Source organism: Schistocerca cancellata, chromosome 4 (assembly GCF_023864275.1).
Source record: "Schistocerca cancellata isolate TAMUIC-IGC-003103 chromosome 4, iqSchCanc2.1, whole genome shotgun sequence".
In the NCBI taxonomy this organism is placed as follows: Eukaryota; Metazoa; Arthropoda; class Insecta; order Orthoptera; family Acrididae; genus Schistocerca; species Schistocerca cancellata.
This window is the reverse complement of record NC_064629.1, coordinates 535,171,293-535,186,965: the sequence shown is the minus strand read 5'-3', so window position 1 is coordinate 535,186,965 and position 15,673 is coordinate 535,171,293. Positions and strand designations below refer to the sequence as shown.

Below are 15,673 nucleotides of genomic sequence, written 5' to 3'. Positions count from 1 at the left end.
GAATGAACCCGAGTGTCGTTGAAATTCAAACGCCAGTATCATTCGATTTCACTGCTTTAATTTCAAAGTTCAGTTAAGGTATTCATAGCTGGCTACAATATTTAGATTACACAAGCACAAATTAAGAGTGCGAGTTTTGTTACCGTATTTTAGCTTACCTGTGACTGCAGCTCAGCTTGGTACGTACTAAATTTTACTATTGTTAATTGTTCAGAATCATTTAATTCAAGTTCAAAGTTAAATCTCTTATTTCTAAATTGCGTAGATTCAAGTAGCTTTTGAAATGATTGTTGAGGTAGTCCAAGACTAACCGTATTTTACTGAATTTCGATGTGCTTCAGAAAGAAAGCTCACTATTAACTTCAGTCACTAAATTAACTTTCGATTTTCCTGTTTTATTAATTCTTTTGCTAAATTAAGTCAGAGTGTAGCGAAATTTATTACTTCTGACAAACTTTCAGTTTTCACACTGCACGTGTCAACCTTCAGTTGCCACGCTTCTAGTGCATATGTGTAATAACCTTTCTTTTTCAGTTACTATAGTAATTGTCCTTAGGACTGGCGACCGTAATTTCCCCCAAATCTCAAATATCTAATTACCACTAGTTAATTGTTAACGTAACGGCCGCACATTTACTTTCTTTATTAACTTTACCCCTTTTCAAAATTAATTTCCACCTGTTTCATTAGCATTTTTCCTTTCATTTAGATGTAACCTTTTCCTCCCTCTTTACCGACAGATTAACTTCGGTGATGATTGCTTTTCCCAAATTTCCATTAGGTACACGCGGTTTAATTTTTCACTGTCATTAAGGTCGATAAGTGAGGGGGAGGTTACAAGTACTTTCATGTAATGTGTGCGTGGGTAGGGCAAAATTTAAGGTAGCGTAAAAGTTGTCAAATACGGCACAAATCCTGGAGTATGATGCTCAACGCTCACGAAGTTCTCTCAGCTCTTACGACAATTCCGGTGTAAGTTTCCTTGTCTGAGAGCGTACAGATCTCGAGAGATGGAGGTTGTCGTCTGCACCATGGGCCTAAACTCGCAGAGAGCGACTATCTGAGATCTTGCCCCACTCAAGGGCACAGCTGGCCAGCTGACTCTCGGCGCTGTTTACACGACTCATATTACTCGCTGTTAGCGAAACACTCTCACGTGTACATTTAGCTTAAGCCTGACTTTGATATCAGTTTTAGCAGAACTAAGGTGTTTTGACAAAACAGTGCAAATAATTAAGACATGAAAATAACATTCTTCGTTTTGGTAGAAAGATTAGCAACCTGATAATGTGTGAATAATATCTGTTCATAAAACCCCCATGGGATGACAATTAGTAAAACAATTAAAAAACATTTTGGCGACCCCATCTATGTACTGAGCAATGGCCATCGTAGTCGAATAAGAGAAATCAGAGCTCACAAGGAAAGACTGAGGTGTTCCTCACGCAGACCTGCATACCATTCAGCGGATGATTTACTTGATCGCACTGAATTGTTTAGGGGGCAAAAATATGAACTTAAGGTCAAAGTTGTTTCTGGATTCAGAATCTTCCTAGTAGATGGAACTGCAATACACAGATAAATTCTACAGATATATCCAGCTCACATGGAAATATTTAGGCGTTTAATACATATTTTTCCACGTGTTATTTCATAATGAAATGTCTGAGAAATGAGAAATAGTCTGCGAATCCTATGCCAATAACTTGAATGTGAACTGCAGGGTAATTTGCTACAGTTTTGCTGTAACATAGCGATGTATGGAGGAAATTTTCATAAGTTTTTTATTAGTTCTTCCAGGTGTTGATTCTGCAGTTGTTTGTTGAATTAACGAAAAATCACTCCAGCTACTGTTGAGATCTTCACTCAGACCACTACTGGTTTCAGCCTTTGCATTACGCCATTTTAAAATGGTTCTGGAAACTGCGATAAATATGATAGATGTATAGACAACGTATATAACACAAGATAAGAAAACAAGGTTTACATGTGCACATTATACAAAATGACCTTGCACCTTCATAGTGTAATCGCTACATAGCAGGAGCGTACTTTGTATTTAAAAAAATGAATTCCAACACATCCACAGAGAAATTGTTACATAGCAAGAGCGTTTAAACAACGAACCTCAACACCTCCACAATGTAATTTTTACGAGGCAGTAGTGTATTTGGTTTAAAAAATTAACCCCAAGACCTCCACAGTGTAAATATTATACATTAACCCCGAATGAGATTTTAACTCTGCATCGGAATGTGCGCTGATTTGAAACTTCCTGGCAGATTAAAACTGTGTGCCGGACCGAGACTAGAACTCGGGACCTTTGCCTTTCGCGGGCAAGTGCTCTACCGACTGAGCTACCCAAGCACGACTCACGCCCCGTCCTCACAGCTTTACTTCTGCCAGTACCTCGTCTCCTACTTTCCAAACTTTACAGAAGCTCTTCTGCGAACCTCTCCACAATATCCTTTCTTTCAGGAGTGCTGGTTCGCAGAAGAGCTTCTGTAACGTTTGGAAAGTAGGAGACGAGGTACTGGCAGAAGTAAAGCTGTGAGGACGGGCCGTGAGTCGTGCTTGGGTAGCTCAGTCGGTAGAGCACTTGCCCGCGAAAGGCAAGGGTCCCGAGTTCGAGTCTCGGTCCGGCACACAGTTTTAATCTGTCAGGAAGTTTCATTATACATTAAGTTGACAAACCAGAATAACTCGAAAAATAAGCTTCACTTGTGTTAACGTGCCACAGCAATGCCTCTGCGACGTGGTTACCGTCGTCGCTGGCGGCGCAGCGTACCTGTGTATCGCAGTTTGAAGGCGATTGATACTGACTTGGCTGGGCAGTTTAATAAACAGCAATTGATTGGAGGTCCAAATGTTTTTCGTGGACTCCATCTGAGGAAAGTTGATTATTTTCGAGAGGGACATCCGCTGGTGCTAAAACGAGCCCGCCACCCCAGCCCCCTGGAGGTGGGGCGGGAGGCAACTTTAAAATTTCAGCTGGAAATCCCAATTTTTTTATTGCAGAATAAGATTATACATAAAAAACTACGTAAATTTTGTCTTAAACATTTGTTTTGATTCTCGGTAGTTTGCTCTGTAATTCAAGTAAATCCATGTGCCCATTTTTGCGTGGAAAATGGTTACGGATAAATAAAAAATACTTCTTTACTTCGTAGGATATATGGTTAGTTAGTTAGCTAGACAGATGATTTGTTTGATAATTAAAAGTTGTGTGGCCTCATGACCAGAAAACAAACAAAACTTATCCGAATCTGAGGAAAAAATCAATATTTGGGTCAACACCTGTAAAACTAATTCCTCTCTCTCAAACCCCACCCTATGGGGAGAGAGGGAGAGTTTTAGTTTTAGCGAATCAAAATTTTCGAAGTAAATAAGTATTTTTTATTTATCCGTAACCATTTTCCACGCAAAAATGAGAACACGGATTTTCTTGAATTCAGCGGCAACTACCAAGAATCAAAACAAATGTTAAAACGAAATGTACGTAGCTTTTTATGTAGAATCTGATTCTGGAATAAAAAAATTGGGGTTACCATTTGAAATTTTAAAGTTGCCCCGGGGGGCTGGGGTGACGGGCTAATTTTAGCACAAGCCGATGTCCCCCTCAAAACTAATCGACTTTGCATTCTACACATTTTTTCGTGTGAAGTTTATTTTTCGAGTTATGCTGGTTTGTCAACTTAAAATTTACATCCCGTATAGCAAGAGTGTACTTTACTTAAAAAAGACGACTACACACATACCCTTAAAAATTGCTGCAATGTGTTACATTGCACAAAAACTTTTCCAAATATTTTTGTAAATAGGCCATGTAATATATAACTGTCAAAGAAGGTATTTCACGTGGGGTCTTTTTGAATTTCCTGGAATTTTACACTAGGTTATGTCCACTAGGGACAAAAGTTTTTGGGCAGCCACATTCGACCCTGGCTGGCATATTGAATGCTATCTTAGGTAACAAATTATAATAATTGTGTAATAAATTATACTAATTTGGTAACAGATTACAACAATCAGGATAATAAGTTGGATAATACGTTGGAGCCCAAATAAAGACCCTTATCTGCCATCCTGCCAACAAGATAATAACCTGCCATAATTGGATAATAAATTACAGTGATACAGATGGTAAATAAACACCAGTTCCAGAGTAATAAAGTTACCTAATTGCTTAATAAATAATAGCAATAAGTTTAATAAATTGGGTAATAAACTGGATCCTAAATAAAATACTTATCTGCCCTCCAACCAACTCTATACCAACACTGAGTAACAGCACAAGTGGCCTAAAGGGATGGCATTGAAGGGTGTGGTAAGGGGCAAGGGGGAGAGGAGGGTGTGACCTATGTATGATAGGAGGGAGAGGGGCTCATAAATCATTATGCTCTTTCTCTCATAGTTCAGTTACTTATGTGAGTCCACAGAACACCATATGTTCAAGCCAGCTTCTCTTCTATATGGAACAAAAGACAAGTATGGAAACATTTAGAAAAATCAGAGCTCCTACGGAAAGATATAGGTGTTCATTCTTTCGGTGCGCTATACGAGATTGGAATAATAGAGAATTGTGAAGGCGGTTGGATGAACCTTCTGCCAGGCACTTAAATGTGATTTGCAGAGTATCCATGTGGATGTAGATGTAGCCAAATCACGGATGAGAGAAAAAAACGGATAAATGTGAACGACATATTTACAATGCGATTCAGAGAGACCAAATACATACAAGAATTCGTAATTAGGAACATAATGTGATGGAACCAGCTTCTGTTTACTACAAAACAGAAATAAATGCGGAAAACTTTAAATCACTTGGTAAGAGAACGATATGAGTAAGTACTGGTAAATTTGTAGCACTCCAAGTGGCCTGGCAGCAAACCAAGGTGGTGTTACTGGAAGTCCCTATATGAATTCCAACCCCCTGATTATATAGCTCTGTGATAGATCACATGTCATACGGGATTACACCAGCAGAGAAGGTCCCTCGCTTGTGTGTGCCGTTCTTTTGAAATATACCATGCAGTAATGTTGACATGGACTTTTCTTGTTTATATGTTCATGGATGGACTTTCCTCGTTTCTTGGACAACCTATGCTGTTGTAAATCGTATTGGATGTATTAAGTATCCGGCAGTGGTTCTAAGTGCATGTTTTGTTGGAGTTACTGTACTACACTATGGATTGGCCTCTGTATTTATTTTTAGCTCACTAAATTAATTTGGGAAAGTGGCACAAAAAGACGTAAAACTAAACTATTCGCAATTGTCTTGGTGAAGGAGCTACATTTCCTGCTATACTCTTGTGTCTTTATAGACTCTTCTCTTTGTATTGACTACAGTTCTCGAATTTGCAGGACTCATTTACTAGGGCTATTCGGAAAGTAAGTTCCGATTGATCGCGAAATGGAAACTACTTTGAAAATTAGAAATATTTTATCTGCAACAGTTAGCTACAGCTCCCAGCCACTGCTCTACATAGTCACCATTCCGACTTACACATTTGTCGTAGCGTTGAGCCAACTTTCCAATACCCTCGTCATAGAAGGCAGCCGCCTGTACTTCCTGCCAATTCTCTACCTTCATCTATAGCTCGTTGTGTGTGCGAAAATGTTGTCTTCATAGACAGTAGTTAATGTGAGCAGAGATGAAACACAGAGGGAGTCAATTACGAGCTGTAGTGCGGGTGATCAAACACTTCTCATCGAAGACGCTGTAGGAGCATTTTCATTGTCCCTGCACATTGCGACCGAGAATTGTCACAAAGTAGGAACCGTATGACAGTTCTGTAACGTGGCTGCATAACATCAGGCGAAATCTCTCAACAGGACCTCATACTGGGCGGGAGACACTATTTTCTACGCATATTTATGTGCTCACCATGCGCTCAGAACTGAAAAGAGCGAAGTGATGTAACCGACAGGTGTACTAGAGACACTGGCGAACACATACGTGCAAAGTTTTATTAGATTTTCACAGTGGTTTCCATTTCTTGACCGATCGGAATTTACTTTCCGGATATCCCTTGTATTTGGAACACGAATTACAGCTAGGTAAGGTCTTTCGATGACAGTTTCATAGCCAGTGATTGTTTTTCTTGAATAAAGGTAAAACATTAGTCATAAATTATTAAATAATCCCACCGAATCCATACCACAAAGAAGATATGAATTACTGCGTATTCGCAGTAACCATGAAGTTTACTCAGTTCTTCTCTCATGTCTTGATTCTTGTAAACAATAGTTAATAATAACCTCCATCAGTATAATCCAATACAGTATTCTGTATTTGAAATTATTTACTACTCGTGAAAAAAGAGGGAATTCTTGATAGTGTGCTACCAAGCATTAACTTGGGACAAGAATATTAAGAATTATTTGGTGCATATAAGATGGCGTCATGAGGACTACTGCTTATCATTAAATATAAAGAAAACAGGTTCTTCGTCAGTCACTTGTCAAGTGACTGAGCAGGAAATTATTTTATTTCTATTGAGAGAAATAAACTTTTAACGGGGTCAAAAGTGGTGCAGTTTGTCTGACCATGTCTGTCACAGCTGAAAAATGTTTGTATTTGCAGCACTGAGATCTGGATTGTTCTAAGCAATATTCTACAACATAAGCTGCATTATGTAGCGAATGTGTGTTTGACATTCCCATTAATGTTTTATAGATAGTCTTTAATATCTTCATGAACGTTATTACCCAATTTGTATATTTGTTCAATGCTATGTACTTTAATACTTTCCTCAGTCCTGTGAGTCAAGCGTGTACCTGTAACTAATGGTTTGACTGTGATGAGTGTTACTTAATGATACTCTTGTGGTATGAAGGGTGATTATGAACGTAGTATGAAAAGTAGCAGTTTGACATATAGCATGACAACAGAACTATTCCTTGTTCAGTACATGCTTTTGTCATAACACAAAAAACAAACTAGTTCGCATGTGCAAGATGCATAAATTATTCCTGTGGATACAAAACAGATATAGAAAACGCAGTTTAGGTGCGGCATTGAGAACCATAGGATCATTGAGTATATAGTGCAGACATTTTTAAAACGTAGTGAGTGATCCTTCCGTGCTAGGCTTTGTTTCTGATGAGACATATTGTCGTCAGGTGACACATTGTCTGCTGCAACAGGAGATTTCATGAGATAGTGGCAGATGAAATGGTAAAATATCTTAAAACTTCTATGCACACTACCCATCTCACTCTTAAGCGTTCATGAGGATGTTATAGTGATGGTGCAATGTGCAATGTGGTTTGTATGGTTCAATAAGTATAGGATGAACTGAGTATTAAAAACCCAAGACACTTATACTTCAGCTGTATGTCTATAGTGGTTCAAACATACTTTGACCTTTGTCTGCATGCAAAGACATTGATGTCATCAGTACCCTTGAATGTATGATGACAAAGTGGTGGGTGGTGGGATATTTAAAAATCCAAGCTGCCATTGATGGTTCATTTCATAATACAAGATACCAGGAAATTAAAAAACAAATGAAAAAATCCAAGAGGGTGGAACTAGCCCAGTTCTGCTTTATAATAGCTCCCACTACGCTCCTCACATCTCTCCTCCAATCAGAACCAAATACTTCACAGACCATTAAAATGAAACAGCCCATCACAGTGGCACCAGCTTAGATGAGATCAAAAGTATCTGAAAACTCTGAATTTTTGCATCATAATCAAAAGTATTTATCCAAAAATTATGTAAAGGGTGTAGCTTGCATTATTTCCACACCTAAAATTACTCCACAGTATTGAAATTAAACAGGCAGTCACAATATAGCCATCTTGACAGAGCTCAAAAGTATCCAAGCTCTCTGAAATTACTTTTTGCTATGTTCAAAAGTATTTATTCAAAAAATTACTTAAATAGTCTAACTTGCAGTGTTCCAACTTCTAAAATGAAACATCAAAAAGCAATGCTCCATCTCTGCATGCTGCATTGCAGAACATACAAGGCACTACTGATCTATCTTACAGCTTAAAGCGCACTTCTCGATGTTAATGTCCAAAGTAAACAATAATATTATAATACCTGATTCATCGAAAAAACAGTCTCTAAATTTGATATCAAAGTCAGTCAAACATTATAGTGACCGTATGCTAGATATTAGCATCATTTTGCAGTTCAAAAGGTTTGTTATGTTGTGCTGTCACATAGTGGAAACTACATGACACGTCGACAAAATAGGATACTGAAGGTTAGTAATAACAAATGCGTATAGGTAACAGAAGAAGGTTGCCATGTTTCCAAATTCAGCAAAACATTATAGTGACTCCATAGAAGGGTATTAACTTTATCTCGCAGTACAAAATAATTTGCATCTTCTGCTGACAATGCCACACTTTTCAGTAGAGTAGTAAAGCACGTTCCTATAGAGCTGCTATGCTTTCAACAGTCCACTTGCAATGTCAGTCAAACAACATGGTCGCCCCATTGTAGGATATTAACTTTATCTTTCAGTACAAAATGTTTCTCTGTCTGTCTGTCTCTCTCTCTCTCTCTCTCTCTATCTCTCTCTCTCTCTCTCTCTCTCCAAAGTTGAGTTTTACTACAACTGTTATTCTGCAAAATTTCAAACTGTGAAATAAAATCAACTACTGATTTGTACTGGGTAAATTGGTAAATGTGTAACTGGTAGATGGGTAAATGGTAATGGGCACTGAATAAATGGGTAAAAGGTAAATAGGTATATGGGTAACAGGTAATGGGTAATGGGTGTTGGATCCATTATCATTTATTGTTTACCATTCGCCATTTTTCTGTTTACTTATTACCCATTACTTGTTACCTGCTTACATATTCCCATTTACCCAACACCTGTTTACCCATTTATCATTTACCCATGTACACATTAACCAATTTACCCATTAGCCATTTACCTATTATCGACTTTCCCATGGAACCATTTACCTATCACTCATTACTTGTTTCCTGTTACCTGTTTAGCCATTTCTCCATTACCTTTTGACCTGTTACCCATTCACACACTCACACATTTACTGGGTTTTAGATCCCAATTTAATAAATATGTATGTGTATGTGTGTTTGTGTGTGTGAGTGCATGAAACTTGTTGTGAACACTGCATTTTCTGTTGCCGACGTATTTTTGTAGACATTTCACACTTGTAAGGAACATTATAGCACTTGATAAACGTCACAGAACAGTTTAGATGCGGAAAATCATAAAGCAGCAGTCGATTTTATTTCGCATTTTGAAGACTTTTACAGTAGTAGTTGAAGAGAAAGTAATATTTGTCTACTATGGATTTCTAATTCATTAAATTACATAGCATAGACTAATGTTCGTTTTTAACAATTTATGGACTGTATTTTGTATACTAATTTCATATTCCAAGGAAGTTAACCTGCCTATTACGCGTGTTATTTGTAGCCACATTTGCTTAGACATGAAAAAAGCAATTGGACTCCTATTTTAGAGTTTACAATTACCTTTCAGGCATAAATTCGACGGATATGTGTGTGTGTGTGTGTGTGTGTGTGTGTGTGTGTGTGAGAGAGAGAGAGAGAGAGAGAGAGAGAGAGAGAGAGAGAGAGAGAGGGAAACGTTTAGTATTGCAAGACAAAATTAATACCCAAGCATGGGGTCATGAGAAAATTTGACTGACTTTGACAGTCAGTTGAAAGCATACCAACCCTCGATTCTTTGCTGTTTGACTCTGTATTACTACTGCACTGAAAAGTTTGGCATTCTCAGCAGAAGATGGCAAACGTTTTGTACTGCAAAATAAAGTTACTACCCCAGCATGGACTCGCTAAAACGGTTTGCTGTCTTTGAAAGCACAGCAACCCTCGTTTCTTGTACCTACTGTATAAGCACATACCATACCAATGTTCAGTATCCCAGTCCATTGAAGTATCATGTAGTTTACACTATGTGACAACAGAAGATCACAAACGTTTTGAACTGAAAGCAGCAACAGCAACACTCCGTCTTCAGGCCAGAAGTGGCCCATCGAGACCATCCGACCGCCGTGTCATCGTCTTTTGAACTGAAAGATGAAGCTAATATCGTAGCATGGGGTGACTTCAATGTTTGGCTGAGTTTGATATCGGTTTTAGAGACTAGTTTTTGACGAATTCAGAAGTGAGAATATTATTGTTTACTTTTGATAACTCTAACTGTGAAGTGCAACTTAAGCTGTAAGTTAGACCAGCGGTAGTGCTCATGTGTGCTTTGCAGTGAATCTTGGATGTCATATTTTATCGAGCTGAGAGTCAAATGCATTGGATGTCAGCAAGGCAAGATTTTTTGCAACAAGTAAAATGCTCTGTCAGGGAGTTCAGTCTTGCTGATGCCTGCATAGCTGCCTTGTGACACTAGAAAATCGTTATAGAACAATTTAGATGGTGTGCCTTACGCCATCTACGTACAGAAATCTAACTCTGCATGTATGTAACTCTGCTTTACATAACTATTCGATGAAATATTTTTACAGGGCGCAAAAATTAAGTGCGTTCACATACTTTTGAGCACAGCCAAGATGTATACAACACTGCTGGTTCTTTCATTTTAATGATTCTAAAGCATTTAGGATGAGTAAATATTGAAAGTTCGACTATTTATGTAATATTTTGGATAAATATTTTCGAACATTCTGAACATTCATGTACTTTTGAACATGGTCAAAAATACTCAAGTTACATACTATACGTAAATTTTTTGGGTAAATATCTGTGAATATGGTTCAAAGTGAAAGAAATAAGTGCATTTGGATACTACTGAGCACAGTTAGGGTGGCAACTTTGTGATTAGCTATTTCATTTTAATGGACTGTTAAATACTTTTAGGTGTGCAAATACTGCAAGCTGCACACTTTATGTAATATTCGGCATAAATACTCTAGAACACCGCGCAAAAGAAATTCAGAGTTTTCGGGTGCTTTTCAGCACAGAAAAAAATACGGCAAGTTACACACTTTACATAACGTCGTGTGTAAATAGTTTTGAACATGAAAGAAAAAAAAGAAAAACAAAGTCAAAGTTTTCTGGGTGCTTTCAAGCACGGCCACAAATACTGCATGTCACACCCTTTACGTAATTTTTCGGATAAATACTTTTGAATATGGCACAAGAAATGGGGAGCATGCAGCTCATTTGGATACCACTAAGCACCGTTAAGGTGGCAACTTTGTGATTAGCTGTTTCATTTTAATGGACTGTTAAATAGTTTTAGGTGTGGAAATACTGCAAGCTGCACATTTTAAGTATTTTACATAAATGTGCAGCATACTACTGAGCATGCCCAAGGCGACTACATTGTGTTTGGTTGTTTCAGGTCAAGGGTCTAAAGTACTAGGCTCTGATTGTTGGAGAGGGGTGGGAGGGGTGGAGAGGCGAAGGAGTTACAAAGCACAACTGTGCTATTTTTGCCAAGTTGCATGTTTTCCGACTTTTTATTTTTCAATCATCTTGCATTTTTAAATTTCCCACCAACGCTATTTTAGATTTTTAAACTTCTCGCCATATTTAACTTTTAAAGTGAGCTGAAAAATGAAAAGTCGCTGTAGACAGACTACTCACTTCAGTTCCAAGATTATTCACTAGTACCCCCTGCAAAGGGTTACAAAACGTGATGGAAAAAATATACTATCGGTGACCCTATCCAGACTAACTACCCACAAAGAAAAACAAATCTCCACAATTAAACTGAAGACGTAACGAACTATACAAAAACAGGGAACGATAAACTTATTTTAAACAGCTTTCATGCTCAAAAACAAAGTTCACATCTCTGCGCAGATTAGTGTTCAAAAATCCGCATGTGAAAAAATTAGTAATGTGCTGATATCCGTGGAAAGTAATTTCAGCACTGATATATATAACTTAAATAAACTTCATTCCACTTTAGGTACGTGACAATACACAGATGGTAAGAGTTGCAAAATTGTATATTTTGTCTGAACATGAGATATCAGAATTCAGTAAGATATTAAAGACCCACATGTTTCAGTCAGGGCTTCTGGTGGACATGCTATAAAATAAAAAGGGTCTGAATATTTCTAGAAATCATTTCTCATGCTCCCATGCTGTCTATATGCTCCTCTACAAAGAAAGAAGAACGGCTAGTACAGAATCACGACGAATAAGTCTTCGACCAATAATATATCAGAACACTCGTTCGATGGGCAACAGCACAACGTGTAGGTCAGGCAATCAGTGGTACACGAGGGTCTTCGACGAAGACAGGTTTATTCCACGCCGCATGTGGACCGACATTGCCCTGTAGAATTTTTGATTCAAGAGTTGAGAGGTCAAGCTTGATTTTTCGGCCAATAGATATAAACAATATTCGAGGCCCGTTTTCAATCGTTGCTTCGACGCTCCGCTGTATATGCTGTCGACGTGTGGCTTCTGTTCTTCTTCTACCAATGTTCCATGCACATCGGTATTTTCACTTGTACTATCAGAAATTTTGGGCCACCTCGATATTTTTCGCAGTATTCTCTGAGTTCTCACAATATTGTCGAAAACTTCACGTTACTTGATTGTCAGCTAACAAGTGAATAGGTTCTTCGTATCCGTTATCCCAAACGGCCGGTGAGTCGGGTTTATCTGCAGCGGGAACTCATTGGTCGGGAGCACCTGTCGTGGGCTGCTAGAAGATTAAAATGAAATTAACGGAATTCGAGGTCTTTTTCGCTTTAACTACGATCTCTTCTTGGAAAGTTACTTGCAGAGTCCTTGTAGACGCTTATTTGCAGTAAGAAACTTTACTTGCTTTTCCTTTTCATACCTTTTATGAAACTATTAATAAAAACGATATACTGGGCATTATCCTTATTTTTTGAAGCGCAGGTAAGGTAAAAATTGAAAATAATAAAAATTAAACATAAGAATTCGGTCCTACGATCCGCAGATTAACAGTCTGTACTCTACCCGCTACGCCAACCTCTGCCTGTGAGCTATGCTAATCTAAAATGGCCCATTCCTCACCCGGCCCACGCCAAAAATTATATTTTTTCCAAACGCTTGACCATCTGTAGCTCCCACTTTTGTCACTTCCATTTCTGACCAAGCCCTGCATATACCATAAATACCATAAATCTGGACGAAATCAATGACGACGGGAAGGCGTGGTCCCTTTGTAAGTCGCTGATGGGGTACCGGTTAATCTTCGAGTGTTACTGTCCCTGTTGATACATACCACTAAACCAAATATCGCACTGGACTAAATTGGGACCGTTATATCGTATGTACAAGGGAAATTTCGCTATAAAACTAATTTTGTCTGTAAGAGGAAACAAACCAACGTTACTCTTTGACACCAGGCGTCATATGAAACATACGGTAAAAAGTATTTATTTAGGCCGATTCAACCTACACCTTGCAAAACGGAAATCGCAGATAACTGCCAAAACATTGGAAAAAATGCGGTTGACGATTTTTAAGAGAGACCCGGTATATTTACAAAAAGAAGAAGAGATATGCTAATGTGCATTCCCTAGATCCCAAGTGAAGTGGTCTCATTGATGTGGAATAAGTCAAAAATCATCACACTCGGCGTTTGTCTTCCGTGCCGCACACCGGTTCAGTCTGGCTGTTTTGCTGTCGCCACGGTAGCGACTGATAGCTGTGCGGCAAATACTGCAGAACAGATAGAAGCAGGATTCGCCTGAAAATATTACTTTGCTCAGAACGACATTCTGTTCACGTCGAAAAGTGATTGACATGTGTTACACAATTGTTACTTATTACTGTGATTCGCTCTAGAAGAAACAAAAATAATTGTATAATATTGCTTTTTGTCAGTCAGCATACTGGCAAAGGCATGCCCATTACAGTCTGAAGCGTTTATGGATTCTGGACAGTGGAAGCCGACTCTGTGGCATGCGTGACATCCTTGCAGCGCAAAATACGACGGTGGTTTGAAAAGTTCTCAGAATCACCACGAGGGGTCAGCGCTAGCGCAACGAGTTGTTCACGTGATATTCATTGGACTGTTGCCTGTAAACATGTGTCACGCCAGTGCTCTTGGAAGAGAGGTGTGGCGGTGACGTGGCGCTGTTGTTGTTCCCGCGTAGTGATTTACGAAGATGGAAAAGATCGAGATTCTAGACGTGATTAAGTACTTCGTAAAGAAAGGAATGACAGCAAAGTACATTCAGGCCTATTTCCAGAATACACTGGGGGACTCTGCTCCTTCATATTCAACTATTGCCAAGTGGACAAATAAATTTAAATTTGGTCGGGAGAGCTTAGATGATGATCCGCGCAGTGGTCGGCCAAGATGTGTCACTACTCCAGAAACCATTGCAAAAACGGACAGAATGGATCGCCAATGGAAAGTGCCTAAAATTGCTCACGTTTGTCAGATGTCACCTGAAACGGTATATCACATTTTAAGTGAAGAATTAGAAATGAAAACATTACCTGCAAGATTGGTGCCGCGACACTTGACGCGAGCCCGCACACATGTGCCGTCGCAATGATAAAACTACACGAACTAAGGTATGAATTGTTGCCACAACCGCCTTATTCACCTGATATGGCTCCATCAGACTTCCATCTCGTCCCAAAACTGAAAATTTTTCTTGGTGGACGAAGATTCAGTTCAAACGAAGAATTGATAGCCAGAGTTGACAACTGTTTTGCAGGCCTGGAGGAAACTCATTTTCGAAATGGGATCAAGGCGCTGGAACATCGTTGGACCAACGGCATCAATCTACAACGAAACTACATTGAAAAATAGAAAAAAGTTTCAGTGATGTAAGTACTTTTTTTTTCATTCCGTTCCGAGAACTTTTCAAACCATCCTCGTAGATGCCTTCGAACCGCCGATGCAGAGAGGTACACACCTGTTCCAATGTTCTAGTGTCGAGCTAATATTATGGACGAAGCTGTAAGGTATGCTACGACCATGTTGATATGATGGAGGTCTGAAAGGCTGTGGACACTTTTCGTAGTATACTACCCACTTGTTACTCCATACGATCGTCTTACCAGAATTGTGTGATGAATCGTATCTCTAAAACAACGTATCATCACAAGAGCTACACAATTCCAATTTAGTTTGGTTGTTTATATTTCACTGCTTCATCAGTCAACAAAAGCTAAACACTGATTTTTCTGCCACCTGTCAAGATAAAAATAGATTTTTTGGGGACTTGTAAATTACTGTGATATGTTCATTAATGAAGAATGTAAGATTATAGAAAGTAAGGACGGAACTTCAAGGTATAACTTCTCGTAGTTGACTAAGTCGTTAGAAACTGACCACAAACTCATATTGCATAAAGATACAACAATGAATCGTATGCGCATTTTGAAAAAAAAATCCTAGGATTCTATGTATGTGCTTCGGAAGAACTACAGAAAAACTAAATCTGAAAGGTGAAGTAAAGATCTGAAGCCCGTTCCTTCAAAGTACTAATGGAGTTCTTTACCCACTGCATCAGGACTGTCCTTCAGCTGACTAACATGTCTATGTGTGTATTAAATGTGTTAACTTATGGTACCGTGGTCCATGATCTAATATTCTTTAAATGAGATTATTTGGGCATCATAGTCCTTATATTGTTATTTGCCCATGTTCTGTTTAACACTTATTTTACAAGATATGACTGTCAATAATACTCACATTCCGAGCACAAGTCTTCTGCTTATTCTTCGGCATCACAAAATTCTGAA

General features: G+C 38.6%; 1 protein-coding gene across 2 annotated transcripts in view; it reads right to left on the bottom strand.

Annotated features, from left to right (window-relative positions):
• Window positions 1–15,673, bottom strand: part of LOC126183545 (elongation of very long chain fatty acids protein AAEL008004-like) — a 144,775-nt gene that overhangs the window by 31,334 nt on the left and 97,768 nt on the right. The window lies entirely within an intron of this gene.